Source organism: Pinus tabuliformis, chromosome 2_1, assembly GCF_031772625.1.
Source record: "Pinus tabuliformis cultivar Carrire ecotype Pingquan chromosome 2_1, CPIR1, whole genome shotgun sequence".
In the NCBI taxonomy this organism is placed as follows: Eukaryota; Viridiplantae; Streptophyta; class Pinopsida; order Pinales; family Pinaceae; genus Pinus; species Pinus tabuliformis.
Window position 1 is genome coordinate 137,597,403 of NC_142299.1, and position 17,085 is coordinate 137,614,487.

At 39.2% G+C, this 17,085-nt stretch overlaps 1 pseudogene; it reads right to left on the minus strand.

Annotated features, from left to right (window-relative positions):
• Nucleotides 1-1,354: 1,354 nt before the first annotated feature.
• LOC149199145 (protein SAWADEE HOMEODOMAIN HOMOLOG 2 pseudogene) lies at nt 1,355-15,395 on the minus strand (annotated as a pseudogene).
• Between the last annotated feature and the right edge of the window lie 1,690 nt (nt 15,396-17,085).

Sequence of the window (17,085 nt, forward strand, 5' to 3'; positions counted from 1 at the left end):
TCCTTTTATTGCATTTAAAATTAGAGAATATAGATCTGATAGAGGACTCTAGGAGGGGATCTTACACGTGGTATCAAAGTGGGTTCGAAATCTGGACCCAAGACCCACTAGACATGAATCTCCACTTAAAATTTAATATATATATATGTGTGTGTGTGTGTGTGTGTGTGTGTGTGTGTGTGTGTGGAACTGATTTCTCCATCTTACTCTCAATAAGTCATTGTTTCAATATATTCAATGCATTGGCTTCTCACGGTCTACTATCCTTAACTACCAATTCAAAAAAATCAATTATTTAGAAAAGACTCATTCCATTTTAAACAGCAATAGTTACAATGTTGACTGCCTAAAACATTCAAATCTAGATATTCAACTAGCGCATATGGCACACAGGCTCTACAAAATATGAAGCATTACTAATTACACCAGAAAAATAAATATAAAGCTAGAAAACTTGCAAAACTGCTTCTTACAGAAAGATAGCTTCTGAAACTTACTATTACAGTGCAATTTATCTTTAAGTTTTCAATGTGTGTTTCTCAGTAACATAAGTGCCCCTAAGTTTTTTTTCTCAATCTTGAACTGTACATTTTTCCATCACATCAACCATGCTATTTGAAGGTTCATCCATATCAGTAAATGCGGGTGCAACAATTCTCTAGCTAGAATCAATTTCTGTGACTAGAATATTTCTTTAAGAATCAGCTTGACGCTCCCAGGGCCTTGAGAAACTATATCTCTATGCACCAGCTTCATCTCTCCTGCAATTCGCTCTCTCTGACCTTCCAATGGTTGTTGCGTCCGAAAACCACCGATTATTTAAAAAACCCCTAGTTTCTCTGATCATTCGGTTTCCACAGTAAGCTGAAGCACTTGTTGAGTAATCTCCCATTAGTCGAAGGGCTATGACTGTCAAAGTGTGTTTAAATTCCTTCATTGTGGGAGAATTCGCAAACAAGTATTTTATTCTACCTCTACTTTTCGTCAATGACGTTGTCAAATTGCATTTATGCAATGGAAGGCGGTCTGTTTGGTGGCCTTCAACGCTATATGCATCTGTAGAACTCAGCAGATAGACCTTCTAGTAGCTATAAAACTAAGGAAGTCTTGGGAGCAGTTAAAGACTGAACATTGTCTTCTATAACTTGACTTGTAATCTTTGATATTTCTGGTGAGAGATGAAATTCTTCTGGAGTTGCTTCTCCAAATGACACAAGGGAGCTGCAGGGGCATCTTTTACTTGCTGAGATCCTTGGTCCAACACAATTGTTGATAATTATTTGGAAGCATGGATTAGTTGTAACCGGTAATATGTCTCTGGCTGCTGGCAAACTTTCCACAACAGTACTATTTCCTAAGACTGGTCAGGGTCATACCTAACCCAGAACCTACACCTACAACCCCTAGCATCATGTCGCCTTCTTTGGGCATCGAAGTGCAATGCTTGCTCTTTACCTTCCCGAAAAAAAAGTATGAGATCTCCTGAAAGCACTGCTACACATTCAGAAGCTTTGCAAGGAAGTGAACGTTGTCTCACACACTTTTCAAGCCTTACCTGAATTTCCGTGCCCCATCTCTTAAGGATTTTGTCTCAAACTCCATTTCTGAAGCATCTTGGTTTATTATTCCTGAAGAAACAGCTACAAAATTGGTCACAACTCTCTTTGCTCTTGAATCATCACGATGTGAAGCGATTGTCTTCCTGGAACCTTAGTACCCTTTGCTTTTGTGCATACTTCTTATTCTGAAACCAATTCCATACCTGCTTCCATTGCACAAGAGTTTTCCAGCCCTTTCTAGGGCTGCATTGAACTTCTCTGCAAGTGATGACAGTTGTCCACGAAACCCCTTTTGGTTTGGGCATTTTCCAAAATAGCCTTAAGGCTTCATCAATATAACCATTATGTTCATACCTTGTAATCATTGCAGTCATCACAACGACACTTCGTTCAGGCAATTTGTCAAACACATTGTGTGCATCCTCCACTCTCCCATTTCACATACATTTCAACAAGCGCACAGCCAACAAACAAATTAGTCTCACATACAAATCCAAAATCTCCCATCAGAATAACCTTGCACCAAGAATTCTTTGTGTTGTTGAAAACTTCAAACGTTAAAGTTTTCAAGAATCAACTGGCCTTATAACTGCTTTATGAAGGTGCCATGCATGAGCACTTCCTGTGTCTATGGACACCCATTATCATGTAAATTTGCAGAGTCCCCATCGCTCAAACTCCTTTATCATTCATGTACAAGATTTGGAAGATCTGAAATCTCTGAACTGGACCAGATTGATGTGAACTGGCTCTACTTGCAAATCATGCCATCGTCAGTAAATTGCTTCATGGTTGGAATCTTCAAAGCTCTATGTAGAAACTGTTGTACTGAGGGATGAATGGGCAGTGCTTAAATTGTAATGGCGAGGCGAGAAATAGTACAACCAGGGTGGACATAACCTGAGGGTGAGAATGTATGGAGTGGACTCGTCATTGTCATGCGACACTGATAACCATCGGTTGGAAAGTAAGGTTGAAATAGGTTCCACATTCTTTAAGTTCATCCGAACAATGCCCTCTTGGTGTCATTTCCCACCCTTGAGATACCCCCTGGTTAGAAGTTGAGGGATTTTCCAAATCTTTAACAAATTTCGGATGATGACAAATGGAGAGAAATAGAAATTAGGGACTGATATAGGGATATATTTTGGAATCGAGCAATGTGCCAACGAGCGTAGTGCAAAAGGTGGTAGAAAATCATATCATTTGAACTGCAATTGTCTATGCAAAAAACGTTAAAAATGGAGAGGACAGTTGACGGGCCTTAAACTTGCACCTCGTTTCCTGGAACCCCCTCTACTGACCACCGCCCTGTCGCTTCAAATTATTGATATTACAATGCTAGGAAAGATATTGAAATATGATTTATCTGATTCAGTTATTTGAAACAACTCTGTTGGTGTCTACTTTACATTTGTATCCAAGAGAATGAAGCAAAAGTACTTCGAAATAAAACATTTTGATTACGATATCATAGAAACCATCTTCCATATTCTATCTTACTTTAATATGTAACCTCTGCACACTCCTTCTTCATTAGCTTTCAATACTATCTGATACAAATCTAAAATTGATTTGCAATAGAAGCTTACCTACCATTTTCATAAATTTTGGCTTTAAATTTTCTTAAACTTTCCTATCACTTGCCTTCAATCTAATTGCATTGTCATGTTTAGTGTTTTTCCACTTTCCTAATTTCATTAATTTTGCAAAATAGTTCCAGTGTCTCCTCACCATGGCCACGTAATTTAATGAAATTTGGTCTTTTCAAAAAAAAAAATCTAAATCTAAATCTATCGAAATTAAATCACAAATATTGACCTAAAAGCTTCCCTAAATTTCGTTAGTTCGATGAGTTAAGAAGTTATGAAAATTATATGTTAAATACATTTTGAAATTGAGATTTATGTGTTTTGCAAGTATATAAGTGATATTAATTTTTCATTCTCCATTCTATTAATATCACAAAGTGGCATTCTTTCATCCCACAATATTTTAGATTTTGTCTATGAAGCTAGTAAGAAGTCACATTTATTTTGGCAATGTAATTTTTCTTCTTTAAACTAATTATGGCAAATAGGTATATATATATATATATATATATATATATATATATGCGTTCATGGATAATTGCTTAGGAACCTTGCTTCAAGGACACTGCCTCTTCAAGAGGTGAGACTAATTGTTTATATGTCCTATAGGGGGTCCCAAGATTCATAAAATGGACATAAAGGATTTAAAAAAAAATAATATAAAAGGGTGGGAAGGAACAACTAATGGCCATAGAAGGAAGACATGACTAAAAAGGGTATTATTCACATTAGTATTTGACTTAATTATTTGAATATATTAAACCAAGTTATTAATTAGTTCAATATTAAATTATAGCTATGGTACTAAAGAAAACAATTTGTGTTAGAGCGTGACTGACAAGTACATTGCACCAATACCCTAGCGAGTCACAAGAGAAAATTTGTAAGCTATGTAGAACTCACACATGAGAGGATTTGGTAGATCCTTGGGAATCTTCTCAGTAATAATAATGCTTGTTTACGAGCATAGTAAAAGGAAAACTTATGACTATCATTATACACATGTATGTGAGTCAACTAAGAGGGACAAGCCCTAAGAGGGATTAATGAGTCTTGCGCATCATGCAAATATTTGAACAGTTCAAAATGGTGAGGACGCGAAGAAATCAAGGTCACGGAGAGTCATCACAAGGACCTCCTACAAATAACCCATTGCCTTCACTGGAGTTGACTCTCATCTTACATTCCCTAGAAGCAATTAATGAGACCTTAAAAGGGCGCCAAACAAATGAAGTGGAAGTGGAGCACCCTCCATCAGGGTTAGGGAATCTCGAGGGATCAAGGGACTCTGATAGAGGACCTCCAATCGAATATATTACTAGGGAGCTCCAAAAGATTAAGCTCTCGGAGTTTGTAGGAGGTCGTGCCAGTGAACATGCAGAAGCCTGGTTAGAAGGAATGAGAAGGTGCTTCGCACTAAGGGATTATAATTCCAATTCAAAAGCTAAAATAGCAATATTCCAACTCAGAGATAGTGCTCTGAATTGGTAAGGTAACTTAGAGCGTCAACTACACCTCACTCCGGACACAATTACTTGGGAGTTATTTGAGGAGAGATTCAGGAAAAAGTACCTACCAGCATATTATGAAGAACAGCAGGTAGGAGCCTTCCATGCCCTGGTACAGGGAAATCGTACGGTAGAAGAATATGAAATTAGATTCATGGAATTGGTCAAGTATGTCTCCTACATGGATACTGACTAGCACCAAGCAGATCGTTTTATTTATGGATTGAACCCTAAGATTAGGGCAATGGTGCAGATGTGGAAACCATCCTCAGTTGTAGAAGCTGTGGAACATGCTCATTATGTCGAAGAACACTTAGACTTAAAAGGTGGAGCCAAAACCATTTTTCCATGCCAACCAAGGTTTATGGGGAAGGCCCCTCGTACCTTCCCCAAGGGAGGAAATTTGAGGCCATCACCATATGGAAACAGGGTTGTACCTAGACCACCGACAGTGGGGATTTCAATGGTTACTAGTGCAGCTTCACCCACAGCTTCAAGGGCACGTACAAATAAAATTCATATGTGAGGAGCAACAAGTGGGGGCAAGGGTCCCAGGGGAAGGAACTCTTTCCAAAGAACTCCACAACATTCGGTTTAAGTTCTACCGCACATCACTTGTTGGGGATGCAGAGGACTTCATTACCAGCGGGACTGCCCTGAGTTACAAGCTAGTAACAACCGTAGAGAAGGAAAAGCACCAGTGGGAGGGGCAAGTAGCCACCATCGAATCTATGCAGCAGTTGATAACCAGCAAGTTAAACAACAGCCTACCGTGGTAGAAACCTGGGGTATGATAAACAAAGTAAAAGTTAAAATTTTGTTTGATTCTAGTGCTACAGATAGTTTCATTTCACCAGTTGCATTAGAAAAATGTGGGTTGGCAGCCTATGAGCACAATGACTTTAAACAAGTTGAGATGGCTTCTGGGATAAAACAAGCAGTAGGACCTAGTGTTGACCAATGTTAGGTAAACCTCGGGGTGTGTATGACTAAGTTGAAGGCATATGTCATAGCATTGGGGATGTATGATGTAATTATTGGAATGGACTGGCTAGAAGCTCATCGAGCTTTGGTAGACTGTTTCAAGAAGAAGGTGATTTGTTTAGATGATGAAGGTAGGCCAATTGAGATTTTTGGAATCAAGAGGGGAGTGTCGCTACGATTCATATCCATGATGAAGGTAAAACGTTGTCTCTGACAAGGTTGCAAGCTATATGTGGTCGAGGCTGTAAGTGACCAGAAAGGACCCTCCCTAGATCAACATTCAATTTTGTCAGAATTCAAGGATGTTTTTCCTAAGGAATTGTTTGGATTACCTCTTGTAAGGGAGATTGATTTCACAATCAACCTAAAACCTGGTGCAGAACCAATATCTAAGACACCCTATAAGATGACAACTCCAGAACTTTGTGAGTTGCAGATGCAGTTAAAAGAGCTCTTAGACTTGGGATTTATCAGACCTAGTATTTCACCTTAGGGTGCACCAGTGATTTTTGTCAAGAAGAAGGATGGTTCCTTGCAGCTATGCATAGATTATAGGGACTTAAATAGAGCCACAATAAAGAATAGGTACTCGATACCTCGAATAGATGACCTATTTGATCAAATGAAGGGAGCAGCGGTTTTCTCAAAGATCGATCTACGATTTGGATACCACCAATTGAGGATTAAGGAAGAGGACATCTCAAAAACTGCATTTCGAACTCGGTTTGGGCACTATGAGTTCGTAGTTGTTCCATTTGGTTTAACCAATGCACCAGCAATATTCATGAGCCTCATGAATGGTGTGTTCAGGAAGTATTTGGACCAATTTGTGCAAGTCTTTCTCGACGACATTCTTGTGTATTCCAAGAATGAAAAGGAGCATGAAAAGCACCTAAGGGTTGTATTGACTTGCTTAAGGGAAAATCAATTGTATGGAAAATTGTCAAAATGTTCCTTCTTTCAGAAGAAAGTTCATTACCTTGGGCACATCATTTCAGGAGAAGGGATTTCAGTTGACCTGGAAAAGGTGAAGGCCATAATGGATTGGCCAGTACCAAAAAATGCCCATGAGGTACATAGTTTTATGGGGCTAGCAGGGTATTATCGCAAGTTTGTGGAAGGGTTTTCAAGGATTGCAAAACCCATCACCACATTACAGCGAAAGGGGGTTGGGTATGAATGGGAATATAAATGTGACACTGCATTCACAAAACTAAAGAGGTTACTAACTAGTGCATCGATCCTTCGAGTACCAGACATGGAAAAATACTTCACTATCTACACCGATGCTTCGGCGCAAGGATTGGGTGCAGTATTGATGCAAGAAGGTGGATTAATAGCTTACGCATCTAGAAAATTGAAGAAACATGAAGAGTTGTATGCTACCCATGACTTAGAATTAGCAGTAGTGATGTTAGCCTTGAAACTGTGGAGATACTACCTCATTGGGAGAAGATTTGAGTTAAGAACAAATCATCAAAGCCTGAATCATCTCTTCACTCAAAGGGATTTGAATACCAGACAAAGGCGGTGGAGCGAATTCATGAGTGAGTATGATTTTGAGATCTCATACATCAAGGGAAAGGAGAATGTGGTGGCGAATGCACTAAGCAGGAGACCACGAACCTTCTCCCTAGTAGCCTTAAAGGTAAATTTAAGGGAACGTATGTTGGAGAAACTCTTTGAAGATAGTTGGTATCTAAAGGTCATCTCAGCAATCGAGACTGGGAAGCAGGTAGAACCAAAGTTTGAGGGATATGTCCTTGAACCAGATGAGTTATTAAGATTTCAAGGGAGAATGTACATACCTAAGGAAGGGGGTATAAGAAGAACCATCCTGGAAGAGTCACATAGAGAACTCTATTGTGCACATCCTAGAGTAAAGAAGATGTACGCAGACACGAAGAAAATCTTCTTTTGGGCAGGCATGAAGCATGACATAGTCCAGTTTGTCGCCAAATGTCTTGAATGTCAACGAGTGAAGGTTGATCATCGCCATCCAGCAGGACTCCTACAACCACATGACATCCATATATCTAAATGGGAGGTAATTTCCATGGATTTTGTTGTGGGTTTACCACTCACTTCACAGAGGCACAATGCTATAATGGTTATAGTTGATAAATTGACCAAAAGTGCCCATTTCATTCTAGTAAGAGACACTTACGATGTTACGGATGTGGCACAAGTGTTTATAAGTGAAGTTATTTGACTACATGGGTTACCCATAGAGATCATTTCTGATAGGGACTCTCAATTTACATCTAGGTTTTGGACAAGTTTGCAGTCAGCACTAGGGACTCAGTTGAACCTAAGCACTGCATATCATCTAGAAATAGATGCACAGACTAAAAGAGTAAATCAAGTTCTCGAGGACATGCTTAGGATGTACGTCATGGATAATCAGACTCAGTGGGAAAGATACTTACCATTGGTAGAGTTTGCCTATAATAACAGTTACCACAGTTCAATCGGGATGCCTCCTTATCAAGCTCTATATGGAAGGCCATGTAGGACGCCGTTGAGTTGGGAAAAGTTGGAGGACCGAGTAATAGTTGGCCCAGAATTAGTTCAAGAAATGGAGGAATAGGTAAAGCAGATTTGACAAAGGTTAAAGGAAGCACAAGATAGACAGAAGAGTTATGTTGATTCACATAGGATTGATCGCAGTTATGAAGTAGGGGACCAAGTTTTTATTCGTATCCGACCCAACAAAAGCACCATTTGGTTTGGGAAGGGGACGAAATTGTCACCTTGGTTCGTAGGACCTTTTAGGATCAAGGAGAAGATTGGACCAGTTTCCTATCGTCTTGTACTGCCACCACATTCTCATAAAACTCATGATGTTTTACATGTATCTATTTTACGACATTTTGTTTCTGATGAATCTCACAAACTGGATTGGAGGGAATTGTAGGTCTCGGACATGGGAACTATAGCCGTCGAACCATTACGCATATTGGACCGTAGGGTTCAACAGCTCAGATGTCACATGGTGGACCAAGTTAAGGTCAAATAGGACAAGTATAGCCCAAGATCTGCTACGTGGGAGGATGTAGAGACTATACGTCGGGACTACCCCTCACTTTTTGAGCATCTGTGATGCCCATTTTTTTTGACTTAGACAGATACCTTTGCTAAGGTTCTATTTTGCAGTTCCATGTTATTTATTTATGAACATTATGTAATATTGATGCATTTGGTTGGACACGTGAAACTACTTATATAAATCAATTGATGGATTTGGTATTGATGATGGAAATGGTTGATGTATGGCCTAAATGTATGACTCACTTAGTGATGAATTATCTAGTGCGTGACTTATCAGAATTATTTTGTTTCATATATGGCTCAAGTGGATATGATTTGTTTAAATGAATGACTTAGTGAATTTATGATTTATTTCCAGTATGAACTGTAAGATTGACACGTGGATACTAGACTTAATAACATGATGATTAAATATCACTTATATATCTTGTTGTTATATAAATGCATGAATGAAAGCTAACCCACAGGTTGGAAAGAACTATATGATAGCCGAGATCTACTCTTCCATTGAAGGAAGGTCGAGACATCTCATGGGGAAAGGTATAATGTACATTGTTCTATTACATTTGGTATCTACTTGATATGCAATCTTATGACATGAGTAAAATGTAAATGATAGGTGGCAAGACAACCTAACTAGATTATTCGATGACAAGTCCAACCAGTGCTATAGTGTGGTCAATATTGGGGCGTTGACCCGAGTTGTGATGAGGGGTGGAGGCATTTCCCACCGTGTAACCTCCAAACCTGGAATCATGGGAGGGTAGTGGTGGACATGCTCCTCTAGACGTGTGATGACGATTGCCAATTGCCTAATGGGGAAGTTAGGTCGATATAGTTGACGCTTCCGCCGTGTTGGTTTTATCAGTGGTTAGATTGGTATAGCCAATGCCACCGTACATAACAGCAGAGGATGGATAGGGTGGGAATGGAAGTAGGTCGGGAGGGATAGGAGGATATAGATCAGTTGGAGACTCTTGATGGGAAGGAATGTCATTGTCTGACCTATCAAATTTTACTACTATAACTCTCTCTCCATTTGTTATGCCTTATTGCCAAACTGCTTCGAACTCTTTTATCTTTTACACTCTAACTTCGGGACGAAGTTTTTTGAAGGAGGAGTGTATGTAATGCCCTATTTAATCTTATCCTGCAAATTTTACTAAGTGTTTAAATTTCCTTAAAATATGGCATATATTTGATATAAACCATATATTTGATATTTGAAATCACTGCAACCATAACCATATATTTGATATTCGAAATCATTACAACCAACCATATATTTCATATTTGAAATCATTACAACCATATATTTCAAATTTGAAATTATTTGATATTTGAAATCATTACAACCATATATTTGATATAAACAATACATTTGATATTTTAAATTTTTTTTGATATTTGAAATTGTTATAACAATACATTTGATATTTGAAATTGTTGTTGTTTTTTTTTCCTCGGAAAAAGCTTAATTCTCATTAAGAAGATAAGAAAATGACATGTTGTATGATACTGCAGATATGAACTGCTGTCAGCAAAAAGGGAGTATTGTTTAGAGCTATTATAAACTTTACAAAAACTATTATGATGCTTACTGATAATAAATTTCTGAGAAATCCAGTAAGTTTTTGAGAATATGAGTTTTGTCCAAAAATATACTTAAAACTGGTAAGTTATATACGTAGAAGGAGAAAGTAAAAGAAAAGCTACTGAATGATCTAGTGATCATTCTGATAGGAACCAATCATGTCCATAAAAGGACGATGATAGGAACTGTAGAAACCGTCGCCCTTGTATTCCTGCATCTGCCATTGACCTCTGTTCAGCTGCGCTGCCTCTTTGGATAAACGATCAACGATCTCATTCCTTTCCCTATATATATGTGAGCATGCAAATGAATCAAATTGGAACTTTAGAGAAAGGATATCAGTCAGAATATCTCTAAGTGTGTGCAAGTGATAATGATTAACTTCATTTGTCTAGTTAATTATGAGCTGTGAGTCTCCGAATATCTGAAGTTGTTGGCAATTTTGTTCTTTTGCAAAAAGGAGAAGGTATTTTAGACTGCTCAATTCAGCATAGTTGTTGGTGCCTCTGCCAAGGCTAACCTTGATTCTATAAGACACTATATTATCCATATGTAGCACCGCCCCTCCACCACAGCCTTCAGCTTGTGCTGAGCCATCAAAATAACCCTAGGGGGAGTTTATGTATATGGATTCCTGGGTAATGATCTGAGGGGGTCGGATGTCCTGGTCCTCCAAGAGTGAATTGTATAAAGCCAACAATGAAATACTAGAGGAGTCCCAATCTATTTTGGCATTCTTGAAAATGGATTTGTTCCTGTTAAGCCAGATTCCCCAACAAATTAGCAGTGGAAGGCATCTAGTTTTCTGAGAGTTGGATTTTATCCACCATCTTTGCCAAGCCTCTTCAATATCTCGTCCTGAACAATCAATATGTAGATTTAGTGAAGTGAGGATCCTTTGCCAAAAGGCTTTCGAGACAGAATAGGTAAAGAAGGGATGAGAAGTATCTTCCTCCTGCATCCTATACAGACAGCATCTAGAAGGCACGTGGTTTGCATGACGCCTCAACATTAGTTCAGTGGGAACCTTGTCTGTTAGAATGCACCACATGAAAAGCCCAGATTTGAGAGGGACCTTTAATTTCTAGATATGACTCCACCACCAAGAGAAATCACCCATGTGTCTGGTTGCCATTGTATAAGCATAACCTGATTTGGGGGAGTATCTACCTTGGGGATCTAATGCCCAGATAAGGACATCTTGATTGTCGTTTATATGCACATTGGCGTCCTCTAATGAGCCTATGAATCTCTGCCAATCATCGACCCAAAATGCCGGAGTGTTGAGTGTTCTGTGGTCCTTCTAGGTCTGGTTTTACCACCTGTCCTGAATATCATCTGCTATATGTGATAAGTGGGTGATGCATGAGTCTTGAAGGAAATTGCAAAGAGGACGGGGGAGAATATGGCCATTCGCACATCCACTCCACGCGTCCAAACCAATATTCACTTGAACTCCATTGCCAACTTTCCAAGCCAGACCATGCTTGATCAGAGAGATAGACTAAGATAATGCTTTCCAAATTAAGGAGGATCCAGCCGTAGGAACTGAAGTTCTATGGATCCATTCCAGAATTGAGAGCAGATATATGTACTTATGATAAGTGATTTCCTGCCAAAGACTTCTGGAATTAATAAGTTTCCAGCCCAGTTTTATGCCCTAATAAATTTAGTTCTTTTATGCCCTAACCCCCTAGTTTTTTGAGTTTGTCAATGTTGTCCCAACAGACCCAAGAAAAAGTTCTCCCTAGAATTTGTTCGCGCCAAAGGAAACAACATGTTGAATTATTTTTAAAATGCCTTTGGGAATCCAGGCCAGCGACATTCAGTAAGCTAGAATAGCTTGTAGGACCGACTTGAGGAGAGTTAGCCTACCTGCTCTAGAAAGCCATCTCTATTGCCAAATATTGATTCTGCTTGCAATCTTGGCTATAAGCCAAGTCCAATCTGCTATGCGATAACCATTTGGTTTCAATCTGAAACCTAAATATTTAAGAACATCATCCAGATCTTGATGCTCATGTTCAAAAAATTGGCTAGCTAATCTTGCTTCATTCAGCTGGCAGGAAACTATGATAATAGTTGATTTGGCAATATTTTGCTGCATGTCTTTAGCTATACAAAAAAGATCTAAAATAGCCTTGAAAGCATACGAGTCTTGAAAAGATCCATTTAAGAAAATCAGAACATCATCAAGAAATAAAAGATGGGTTATAGAGGACATATCCGAGAGACTGACTCCAACCAAAGAGCCTTCGTCTCTACCTTTTGTTATCAGTCTGCTTTAGCCTTCCATGATGAGGAGAAAGAGTAGCGGGGAGAGAGGACATCCCTGCCTAAGGCCTCGTTCCACATGAAAGAAACCCAAAGCTACTCCATTGATGAGAATACTAAAGGAGACTAAAGTAAGACATCCCATGATCTAATTGATGAAAGCAAAGGGGAAGCCAATGTGAGTGAGAGTTATCCTGAGGTAGGACTAATGGGTACGATCAAAGGCTTTGGAAAGATCAATTTTTAGGATGACAATTTTTTTATGGAGCTTCTTAATTGAGTGAAGAGCTTCCTGAGTAGTACCAATTGCTTCATGGATTTAGCAATCACTGAGAAACACAAATTGTTCCTTGGATATCATTCGGGGGAGAAAGGGTTTAATACAGAGGGCTTTGTTTTGGATATGATTTTGTAAATGCTATTGTAGAGGGATATGGGTCTGTAATCTTCAAAAGAGGAAGGGTTATTAGATTTGGGTATAAGGGCCAGGAAAGTCGAGTTGAAGGCCTCCAAAATTCTGCCAGAATTTTGGCTTTCTTCAATGGTCTGGATGAGATCATCTCCAATTAAATCTAAAAATGAACTGAATAATTCAACCGCCACCCATCAAGACCCAGGCTCTTATCCTTATGAAAGCACTTCAACACAACTTCAAGCTCTTCTCTAGTAACCTAAGAGTTTATTTCTTCAATTTCCCCCGGCTCGATGAATCTGGGTAGAGCTTCAGCAGTGCGAATGATGCTTGGAAGGGTTATTCCAATGGGGGCTTTGTAGAATATTAGAGTAATGTCTAATCTCCATGTCAACCAGTTGTTCAAAATTTCTCACTTTCCTTCCTTCCGAGTCTTGTAATTCCCAGATTGAGTTAATGGCTTTCCAACCCCTTGCATATTGTTAAAAGAACTTTGAATTTTCATCACCTGCTTTGAGCCATATTGCTTTGCTCTTGAGCCTCCAGGTTTCTTCTTTTAAGCGAAGAAGCTTTATTCTGTCAGTTTTCAACTGAATAAGTTGCAACTTTTGTTCTGCCGAGTTCGATCATGTGGGAGTTGATTCTTCAAAGGCTAGTAGAGCCTTTTCAATTCTTTGAAGATCTTCATCTTCTTTTCTTTGTTTTAATCTGGCCCAGGTTATTGTTTTGGCTTTTAGAATTGCTAGATTTTTTGCAAAGAGATCCCATCGGGAGGAGGTTTCTTTTTGGGAGAAATGGATCCAAGTGGCCAAGACCAAGTTCTTAAAACTCGGATCCAGCAACCAGGAGGAGTTAAATTTAAAAGGTGAAGAGGGTTTAGAAAGATTACCCTTGAGCTCCAGAAATATAGGAGAGTGATCAGAGATCCCACCACTCCCCCCCATTGACGAAAGAGAATTAAACTTGCCATAAGAGGGGCTTTGATCAAGAATCAGTCCAATCTTCTAGCAAGAGCATCTACCCCCAATTTGTGATTCCTCCAAGTTGGCTTGAGTTTAACAAGGTCAATATTTATAAATTCGTGAGTGATGAGCCCGGAAAATGGATAATTATATGGGCTCATTCAGCCTCCTAATTCGACTTAATCCACCATTCTCATTAGTTTATTGCATGTTTTTTATTATATTTATGCTAATAGAGTGAATTGGGTTAGTCATTATGCCAACAAGTCTAATGTGTGCTTTATGCAGTCTTTTTGGTCAATTTGGAGACAAAATCAAAGGTTTAAATGAGCACTTGGCAGCCAAATTCGTGGAGAGGATTTGTAGGAAGGTTTCCCCTTCATTTATGGGCCCTTACCTCGAATTCTCCACCATCATCTCGAAGTTCAAGGGCCACCAAGTCGATTATCACAAGGGCAGCCGAGCAAGGGCTAGTAAAGTTGTTGTTAACTACAAGTTGTGGCAGTCGAGTTCCTAAAGTTTTGGAGGGTTGTTGGGGCCCTAGATTTGTATAAATAAGAAGGCTTAGGGCCTCATTTCAGTTAGTCACTTTGTAGGCAAAAGTTAGCTAGTTTGTAGTTCAATTTTAGTCATTTTTTAGGCAGTAAGTTAGCTCTGCATTTCAGCACATTTTCAAGTTTTCCTTGTGGACAGTTTTTTGGAATATAACTATTCTTTTGATCAATAAAGATGAATCCAGCTTTGCACCAGCTCTAATCTCTCTTAGGAGGCTGTAGCTCTTGGGGTTGGGCCCATCTCAAGTGCCCAGTACCTCCTTTGTTTACTTTTATGTGTTTCTGCTGCATTCTTAGAATAAAATCTGCTATTTAGATTTAAATCTTGTTTTGTTATTTAGGTTTCTTTTGATGATTAAAAAGGATTTTTATGTTCAGATTGAGTTGATAGGTTAATAACAGAGAAGATCTTCAGAAAAAGGCCATCAAGCACCTCTGATTTCACCTCTCCCTTAGTGGGATCAGGAGCTGGGATCAAGGTGACCTTGCTGCCACCAAAAACACTATCTTTGCTTCCCCATGAAATCATTAGTGTTCGATTTTTGTTTGCAGAAGTTGGTTACATGTTCAGATTCTTGATTGCTTCGTTGCATAGTTGTTATACCTGGTTTCATTGCAAGTAAACTTCTGTTCCATTTCTTTGCTGTTATCTAGGTCAGAATAGACTAACGTAACTAGGTCTTTGATTTTCCAAATCCTTGTTTGTTTCGTTTGAAAAACAACTTGCAGAGCACCTGTTATCCTTCTTTATCTGCCCATTCTCCATCAATCCCACCTGCTTCATCCCCTGACTCGGATTCTTGCTTCATGTTCGCTATTTGCTCACTTTGCCCTAAATTCCCATATGCTTGTGCATCATTACTCCCTCCATCCTTAAACCAAATCCAATCACTCCTTAGCCTCATGCGCCAGGTCCTGGACCTCCTCACACCCTTATCTCACCTCCATACCCAGTCCTTCATCTTTCTTCCTCCGTCCATCCTCCAAAATCTCATTTCTGAACATCCTGTAGAAATTCCAGAACATCCTATAGAACCCCTGCAGACTTCCTATAGAAGCTCACGAAAGCGGTTTCTTGAGATCCGATCACTGTGAAACTCTTAGGAAGGGTGCTAGGGACCCCTTAGGCCCTCTTCTAACCTTCCCAACCTCCTGCAAGCATTCCCTTTCGCCAATCCACCTCTGCACAATCAAAAACAGTTAAAGCACATGCATGATGATTCTGAAAACTTATTCAAAAATACAAAAACATATTTTCTTCAAATAGTGATAACTTAGACACATGCATTTTACCTTCCTAGAAGTCAATGGCATCTCTTTCTGTAGCTTTCATCATTTTTCTTGCACCAGTAGGGTTAGTCAGTAAAACTAGGGTTTGCATTTCCTTTCCACTTTCAGTTTCTTTCTGCAAGTAGATTAGCCCCCTTTGAGTTAGCTTTCATCCATCAGTTAAAAAGCTTCTTCTAAGAGCTCATAGAAGTTGGCTTAAGCTCCTAGCGGACTTGTGCCAGCTGATCAAGTGACAGCCGCGGCAAGAGCTAATACTTGTGCATACAACACCGTCGCTTCCAAGTTTGTTACGAACTACCGAGTTGATAAAATTAAAGAAGGTAGTTCCAGGAGTTGCAGCATTATTGTTGCAATACTGAGGCCCACCATTCTTTTTGGCACCATTGCTAAGCAACACTTTCAGTAGGGGGGTGATGATGAGCCCCAAAAATGGATAATTATATGGGCTCATTCAACCTCCTAATTCGACTTAATCCACTATTCTCATTAGTTTATTGCATGTTTTTGATTATATTTATGCTAATAGAGTGAATTGGGTTAGTCATTATGCCAACAAGTCTAATGTGTGCTTTATGCAGTCTTTTTGGTCAATTTGGAGACAAAATCAAAGGTTTAAATGAGCACTTGCAGCCAAATTCGTGGAGAGGATTTGTAGGAAGGTGACCCCTTCATTTATGGGCCCTTACCTCAAATTCTCCACCATCAGCTCGGAGTTCAAGGGCCACCAAGTCGATTATCACAAGGGAAGCCAAGCAAGGACTAGTAAAGTTGTTGTTAACTACAAGTTTTGGCAGCCGAGTTCCTAAAGTTTAGAAGGGTTGTTGGGGTCCTCAATTTGTATAAATAAGAAGGCTTAGGGCCCCATTTCAGTGAGTCACTTTGTAGGCAGAAGTTAGCTAGTTTGTAGTTCAATTTAAGTCATTTTTAGGCAGTAAGTTAGCTCTGCATTTCAGTGCATTTTCAAGTTTTCCTTGTGGACAGTTTTGGAATGTAACTATTCTTTTGATCAATAAAGATGAATCCAGCTTTGCACTAGCTCTAATCTCTCTTAGGAGGCTGTAGCTCTTGGGGTTGGGCCCATCTCAAGTGCTCAGTACCTCCTTTGTTTACTTTTATGTGTTTTCGCTGCATTCTTAGAATAAAATCTGCTATTTAGATTTAAATATTGTTTTGTTATTTAGGTTGCTTTTGATGATTAAAAAGGATTTTTATGTTCAAATTGAGTTGAGAGGTTAATAAAAAAGATGATCTTCAGAAAAAGGCCATCAAGCACCTCTGATTTCACCTCTCCCTCAGTGGGATCAG